Below are 8,156 nucleotides of genomic sequence, written 5' to 3' on the forward strand. Positions count from 1 at the left end.
ACAAATAAAATCATGGTCCCTCTATGAAATAAATAGAAATATACCAAAATTTGTGGCAACTGAAAGAATGTCAGAAAAGAGAATCAGTTTGATCTTGAATCTGATGAATTCTTCTTCAAAGGTGACAGGTTTAGTGACATAGAATTATATTCTTTCTCTTCAGGTCCAATAATACTATTTGGCTCTGCTGTAAATAATATTACATAACAATGTGAATTCTGTTTGTTTTTTAATATAAAAAATCAACCTGTACATACAATATAAAAACTACCAGTTGCTGTTGAGTCAACTCTGGCTCATAGCGACTTCGTGTGTGTCAGAGTAGAACTGTGCTCCACAGGGTTTTCGATGGCTGATTTTTTGAAGTAGATTGCCAGGCCTCTCTTCCAAGGTGCTTCTGGGTGGACTTGAACCTCCAACCCTTCAGTTAGCCTAACGCATTAACTGTTTGCACCACCCAGGGACTCTGATAAAATATAAATAAACTTTAATAATAATGTTAGGACAGAAGGTAGCAGAGTATAAATGTAATAAACATTTAAAATACAAAAATAATATTAAGTTGTGAATATATTATGTCTTAATCACACAAGTCTACCCCTCCTTTACCCCAAATCCCATAAAATGAAATATAAGACATAACCACCTTAGAAAAAACAAATAAGAAAAGGGTCATCAGTGGACCAGACATTTTGAGGATGGATAGAGAACAGACTGAATCAAATGTACAGAAATTAAAACAGGAGGACACCACAGCTCCAAACACAAGCAGGAAATTACTATGACAGAGGTAGGAGTGATTTGGCTGAAGGGAGTTCCGAGTCCAGTGTATGCGTCTAAAGGCAGGGTGGTGTCCAAGGCAACTCATCAGGGTGATCAATTGTAGAACTACTCTCACCTCTTGTGAGAGTACCACCATCTTTTGCACCATGACCTTGTGCTAAGCAGCTCACAGGCTTCAGATTGCATCCAGATAGAGCAGTGTATGTGGGCAACAGGGCTCAAGAGGAAGGGCTCCAGGTATCCGCTAATCTCCTGGAGAGAGGGGAGATAAACTACCAGCATCTCCACCTGGCAGCCCATCTCCCTCTTCCTCAGACTCATCAGTTGCAAGCTACAGAAAATAGAAAGAGCACTGAAAGTCAGGTGAAGAGAGAATCAGGTATGCACAGTTAAACACACACCAAGGTGACATCAGACTTAAATCAAATAACTGTCATCTAAGGAAACAGAGTTAGCAGGAAAAACAAAAGAAGAGTTTATTATTATTAACATCCTCATAAGGATAAGAGAGGATGTCACAGTCCATAAACAAGTGAAGTCTTAGGCCAAGCTCCCCAGGAAACAGACTGAGACTGAGGTTTGCATATCGGAGGTTTTTTGTGGAGTGTCCTTGAGATCCACACCTGAGAAGAAGGGAGGGAGGGAGAATTGGGCAGAGGGGAAAGTTGAGCTTCAGTACAGTCACAGCCAACCAAGTCCTCAGCTGACCCCATGGGGAGTTCTGTAGCTGGGATAGCCCTTCAGGGCAAGGGAAGGCAATTTCAGGAAAGGTACTTAGGCATTAACTATCAACAGCCAATACTGTCAGCAGCCTGGGGGAAAGAGGGATAGTCAGGCAGTTGATCTCCTGGGTCATTAAGGGGAATCTGGGTGTTGCATACAACACCCACTACTGGTGATTATGTAAAGTGCCAAAGAGAGAATTCAGAAATTTAAAGTATGATGACAATTTGTTTTAAAAGCTAAATAAATGGGAAGAATGGACAAGGCTAAAGACTTAGTTTAAAAAAAAAAACCAAAACTGTTGCTGTCAAGTCTATTCTGATTCATAGTAACCCTATAGGACAGAGTAGAACTGCCCCACAGAGTTTCCAAGGAGTGCCTGGTGGATTTGAACTGCAGACCTTTTGGTTAGCAGCTGTAGCACTTAACCACTGTGGCACCAGGGTTTCCAAAGACTGTGTTAGTGAGCTGAAATACAGAGCCAGGGGATTCTCCTAGAGAGCAATGAAAAGACTCAAAGAGACGGAAAAAAAAAAAATAAGAAAAAAGTTAAATGACATGAACAATAATCAGAAGGTCTGTGTAACAGAAGGTCTATAAATGAATAATATCTGATTATATAAGCAATGAAATAAACATAGAATTAGGAAAGGGGGTTAAGTAAGCAAAAGTTCTTAAAATCTTTCATAGAAGTGAGTTAATATATACCATCTGAAGTTGCTAAATCAAGAAATGTTGGTATAAACTATTAGAAGTATGGCATTAATCACCAAAAGAATTAAAAACAGAAATGACTATGTGTGTTGACCTCTAGGGAATAGAACTGCATTTTTTTCTCTCAACCTATCGAATGAGGACGAAAGGATGAGTACTTTTCTTAAACAGTGCCTGGCACGTACTAAATGCTCCATAAAAGAAACCCTTATTAATAGTCATTGCACTTGTAATAGTTATTAATCTGTTCCATGACAGTTAAGGTAGACGTGTCAATATTCTTTACTTTGTCTTTAAAAATAAAAAAGAAATATATCTATTTTTAAAAAAGGATAAAATAATATGAAACGATTCCGTTTGGATACTCTCATACTTCATCCAACTTGAATTTTAAGGTTCCTCCTACAGTATGATTTCTACAGATGTTCATTTGAGCTGCTCTTTCTGTCTGGGGCCCAACTCTGCCCCAGCCTACTCCACTTTCCTCACTTTGTCCTGGTTAATACCTACTCACTTATCCTTCAAGTCAGCCTCAACTCAAGTAGAACTTCCCCAAGAGACTCTTCCTACCTTATAGGTGATGTTAGCATTCTCTGCCCACGTATGGTACCACTGCACCTTTCTGTCTCCTAATGTAACACTCCTCAGGTGTTACTACATTTATTTAAAGTCTGCCTTCTTAACTAGAATATAAGTGCCAGGAGGGGGCGCCCTCTGTTTCTCTTGCTCACCCTTGTAGTCCCCTTTCCTGCTGGTATAGCTCATGTAATGGGTATTCAGTGCCCATTGAATTAATGAATGGCTGAGTGAATGGATGCCCTTGTGAAACAGACCTCCTTGTCATTCTGCCTGTCCCAGGGCTGACCTTGGTGGCTCTGGACTGCAGGTGTCTCTGCCTGCTTCCCAGACCTCGTTGCCTCTAGTGTAGTGACTTCCTAGAGCTGAGGCCACTCTGCCTGTAGAACTGTTTGAAGACTGGAGAGGCAAGCCAACATCGTCCTGATTCAAAGACAAGGGAAGAGAATAGATTTTTCAAGCTAGACATCAAGGAACTTGATGCTGATTTTGCACAGAATTCTAAAATAAATCACTAAATGCATTATTAAACGCACAGGGCCCATATGGAGTCCAATGAGTGTTTTTTAATGAATTAGAAATGAACGTTCGTGAGCACTCAGAAAGGAAAGAGTTGATCAACAGAAGTCATTATTGATTGTAAATATGCCAGATCATTTTTGCAGTTTGGGGATTCATAGAGACGTTAAGATATCCTACCACTCCTTCCTCCAATTTTGTACACACAAGGAAGGATAAAGTGATGGGAATCACAGTTACCGTTGTTAGGAACTATAAAGTCGGCTCTGACTCATAGCAACCTTACGTACGGTATAACAGAACAGGATGCTGCCTGGTCCTCCACCATCACAGTACCAAGGTATGAACAACTGGGAAAGTCCCTCAAACACCTCTTCATCCACCAACAATGCGTAGCTCTCTTGTAAAAGCACAGTTGGGGAATGCAGTTGAGACTTGAGGCTTAAGTGAATTTTATTCTCTAGCCAGCCATCCCTAGCCTACTCTCCTTTCTCCCACTTAGTCTGAAACCAAGATGGGTGGGACTTCAGAGGAGATCCTGAGTTGACTTCCCTAACCACTAGAGACAAATGACGCTGGCCCAGCTACACCGAGTGTCCAGGTCCTGCCCATGTGGGCTTACCGGAAGCACACTTGGATCTAATCTTTGCCATAAAATGGTCCTCCTCTCTATTAAAACTTGACCTAAATGATTGAATTTCCCAGGCTCTGATCAGGAGCTGAAAAGGGACAATGGTATTAGCTCTTTCTCTCCCTCATGGATGGAAACTGATATATGGAAAGAAGGAGTGACTGTTTCTCATTTTTTGGAATCTGCTAATATAACTTGTTGATTAGAAGACTGTCGTATAAAATCACAATAGCTAGTATTTATTGAATGCTTCTGTGTGCCAGGCCCTGTTCTAAAGACTTTACATGTATTAACTCATTTAATCCTCACTCAACCCTATCAGATAGGTGTAGTGTTTATGAGTTAAGCACCTTGCATAGGGTAACCCAGCTAGTAAATGGTAATGCTAGGATTTATGCCAACAGCCAAGTCCAGACATAGAGCCCTTGTACATGGCAACACCGCACCGACCACGCTACTGTGCCCACTGCAGACTACCAGATGAGCCCAGGGTGAAGGTGGATTTCTCTAAAGCACCTGACAACACCTCTGAGATGTCTTTATGAATATAATGAAAAAATAAGCTTGGTCAATAGTACACTAATGAAGGTCATTAATAACTGAATGAACCAGTGTACTGGAAGAATGCCAATTCCCACTATGGGGAAGGGAGATCTCAAGTGGGTGTCCCCAAGGACCCTAGTGTTCTTACATAATTTGAGGGAGACACTGGATATATGAATCCAACCCAAAGAGACTCAGAGAAGCTGGACTAGGAGCTTCGGTCCCAAAGACAAACTCCCTAAGCATGGACATGGCCTACCAAAATAAATAAGAAAGAATTTCCAGTTTTCCCCTTATACTTGGATCAACAGTAAGATGTATCTGGGGGGAAAAAATTGACAAGACCTAGGGATGAATTGTGTTTGTTAGTGGTTAATTAGCTAATTAATCTATATGACAGCTATTTTTTTTTTTTTTAAGGCAGAGACAGGCATCCCTCAGGAGAAGGATAGTTAAGATGAGGGAGATTTAATACTATCTCACGTGAAGAGGAGTTGGAGTAACTGGGGACGTGTAACTCTTAGAAGACAATGTTTAGGTAGAATGTGAGGGCTATCTTCAAAGATCTCAAAGGTCATCTCACGGAGGAAGGATGTGACTTACTCCACGTTGACTTCAGAGTGTAGAGCTGAGCCAAAGGTTATACGGAAGGGATTGTAGTATGATTGCTGTGCAAAGATATGACACAGAGTTCCCTATCTCCTTGGGACAATTATGACAGGTAACACTGCTGCATGCTCACCATGTCTCACTACAACCTTTATCTGCCTTAGCTGGAAAGCCGTGGATCAAATTCATACTTATTACTACAAGTGTCTCATAGCTTCATTAGTCAAGCTTGCATTTACTGACTGCTTATTAAATTATCTCATTTAATAGTTGCACTGCTGACAGTTATTATCATATCACTGGCATTTTACAGATGAGGAAATAGAGAAATTACTTTCCTGGAGTCACCATGCTTCAAATCACTGACTTGTAACCATCTAGACCCAGGTATTCTTGCTACTAATACTGCCTCCCAAGGTTTGTGCATTTAATAAGGGGTTCATTAGGGCTGTTATATATGTATGTATACATATATATGTATATATACAACTTTCTATCTATCTGTCTGTCTGTCTACCTATCTTTCTATCTATGTCTCCAGGTAGTACAAGTAGTTAAGCACTCCATTACTAACCGAAGGTTGGCCATTCCAACCCACCCAGAGGTGCCTCGGAAGACAGGCCTGGTGATTTGCTTACAAAAGGTCACAGCCTTGAAATTCTATGGAGCAGTTCTACTCTGCACACGTAGAGTCACCATAATAAACTCAACAGCAACTAACAAAAACATATAATAATGTATTAACTCAATACACCTAAAATATTATCATTTCAACATGCAATCAATATAAAAGTTATTAACCAGCTATTTTACACTTGATTTTTCAGACTAATTCCTGTGTGCGGTTTATCCTTAAAGAACATCTCAGAACTAGCCATGTTTCAAGTGCTCAACAGTCACATGTGGCTCCTGGCTTCTATTAAACAGCCAGCACAGGGTTAACTATTAAATCTCTTGGGGGACAGAGATTGATTCTTAAAGAGGAGCACTCTCCATCTTAGATTCTGACACCTCCCTACCCCCAACTTGTCTCCTTCTTGACTAGAAAGGAGAGCATAGCAACTGCCTTTGCCTCTTCTGGGAGAGCCAGTGTAGATATTTCTAAATTCTGAGAGGACAGGTGTTTCTTGCAATCTTCCAACAATTGTCATTTCCCTCCTGCCAGCTATGCTGGGAGTTAGGTGCTTGATTTTTGCTTGGAACATGACTGAAGTAGGCTGCATGAATTAAACAATGTACCTTAAATATCACGTTGGGGTAAAACGTCTTGATTTTATGCAGCGTTATGCAAAACTAGGGAGTCCTGGCTTAATTGATTAGAACTAAATCTTTAGTTTTAATTGCAGAGTCCCTATGCACGGTAACTGGGAGAGGAAGGAAATGTTCTGTTGTTATTTTTTGCCACGCTCTCCAAGGGTAGAGGCATGGCGTCCAACGAGACACAGCAGCCCCTTTTAAAGTAGCTTTGAAACGGCCCACCGAAGTTTCCCCTTAAATCCCCAAACCAGTTGCCAAAAATGAAAACATTGAAAGATGCCACGCGTTCTCGGCCTCCCGGAGGTGGCGCTATGAAGGTGACGGAGTTAATTAGTGCCTGCAATACTCAGTGTGTGAGCTCATCTGAGAATCATGCTCTGCACACATACTATTTATAGCAGATCTGAGGCATGCACGGTGTTTGACATTTTCCTCTTTTTAAGTAGGGGGACTTCAAAAAGTCGTGGGCACCACCCCAGGAAAAGTGCAGAGGGCAGGCACCACAGCGCGGGCAGGTGCCAGTGGCGGCGGCGGCAACTCCGCAGAGTCCGCTCGGGAAGAGAGTTCGCAGCTGATGTCCGGATGCCTTGCAGATGCAAAATGTGTCTCTGGCCAGCAGGAGGAAGGAAGAGGAAGTGAGAGCAGCGGCAGCCGGCGGCACAGCAGCCGGCCGACGCGGAGTGTAAGTGCGTGTGCTCGAGCGAGCGAGGATGGGCACGGGATAGAGGCACAGCCACCCACACATCGCGGCCCGGAGCTGGGCGTCAGAGCCTCCAGCCGCCACTAGCGGGTCGCCAAGGCTCTGAGCGCTGGGACCCCTCGCCGCCGCCAACGCTGTCTTGCGACCCCGGGCAGGTTCGTAAAGTTTCCTGGGTTGGCGCCGTGCCCCGACTCGCTGACCTCAGCGCGGCCGGGGAGCAGGCAGGGGCTGAGGCAGGGAGTAGGCGTCCTACTCCGGGGACTCTGGGCGCCGCGGAGACACTTTTGTTTCCTCTCTGGGGGAGCCGCGGGTTGGGCAGGGGTGGCTCCCACGCACCACAGGGGTGAGGGCTGCGGGCGCGCCGGGGCGCTCTGCAGTTGGGTAAGTCTGGGTAGCTGGGGCTGGTGTGGGAGCGGGCGCGGAGGGAGGGGGTGGTGGAGGTGGTGCTCCCGGGATGGAGAGCAGGGCCCGGGGCCCAAGAACCCGCGGAGACGTTTCGGGCAGGGCAGGCTGGAGGGGGGCGCCGGAGGGCTGCGCTAGTGGCGCAGGGGTGTCGGGGGCAGGGGGTTTGGAGTCAAGATTCCTGGGGCTGGAGACCCAGGAAACTGTGCTGAAGATGGGGCTGGAAGCTCGGACTCCTGGTTTTTTTCCGGCACTTGCAGATGGGAGGTAATCCCCCGGCGAGCGCGGTGATGGGCTAGAGGGGATGGAAGGGCAGAGGGGGCTGTTAGGGCAGTTGTGAGCTCTAGGGCGATTGTTAGTAAACGCTTGCCTCCGTGGACACGCTGAGGTCCCCACTGGGACCAGAGGAGGCAACGGGGGGCTTCGATGAGAGATCCTGGCTTTGGAGAGGGGTCGCTCTGGGCGCGCCTTCGGAGAAGGGGGGCCGTGGAGCGCTGGGAGCCCTGGAATAGGAGTAGAGAGGGGCGGCCACAATTGCATGAGTGGCTTTGAGGAAGAGGAAATACAGAACTCTGTCGGTTCGGGGGTGCGCGCGTGTGTTTGTGGTTGGGAAGTCTGTATTGTGTCGCGGGTGCGCGCGAGGCGGCGAGCGTGTGTGTGTGTGTGTGTGTGTGTGTGTGTGTGTGTGTGTGTGTGTGT

General features: G+C 45.1%; 1 protein-coding gene across 1 annotated transcript in view; it reads left to right on the forward strand.

The window, feature by feature from the left end:
- The first annotated feature begins 7,043 nt into the window (after positions 1-7,043).
- The window catches only part of ELMO1 (engulfment and cell motility 1), a 648,319-nt gene continuing 647,206 nt past the window's right edge, over positions 7,044-8,156 (forward strand). Inside the window, exon 1 of the mRNA XM_004385299.2 lies at positions 7,044-7,210. The gene's annotated coding sequence lies outside the window, so the exon portion shown is untranslated. The remainder of the gene's footprint in view (positions 7,211-8,156) is intronic.

Source organism: Trichechus manatus, unplaced genomic scaffold (assembly GCF_000243295.1).
Source record: "Trichechus manatus latirostris isolate Lorelei unplaced genomic scaffold, TriManLat1.0 scaffold00137, whole genome shotgun sequence".
Lineage (NCBI taxonomy): Eukaryota > Metazoa > Chordata > Mammalia > Sirenia > Trichechidae > Trichechus > Trichechus manatus.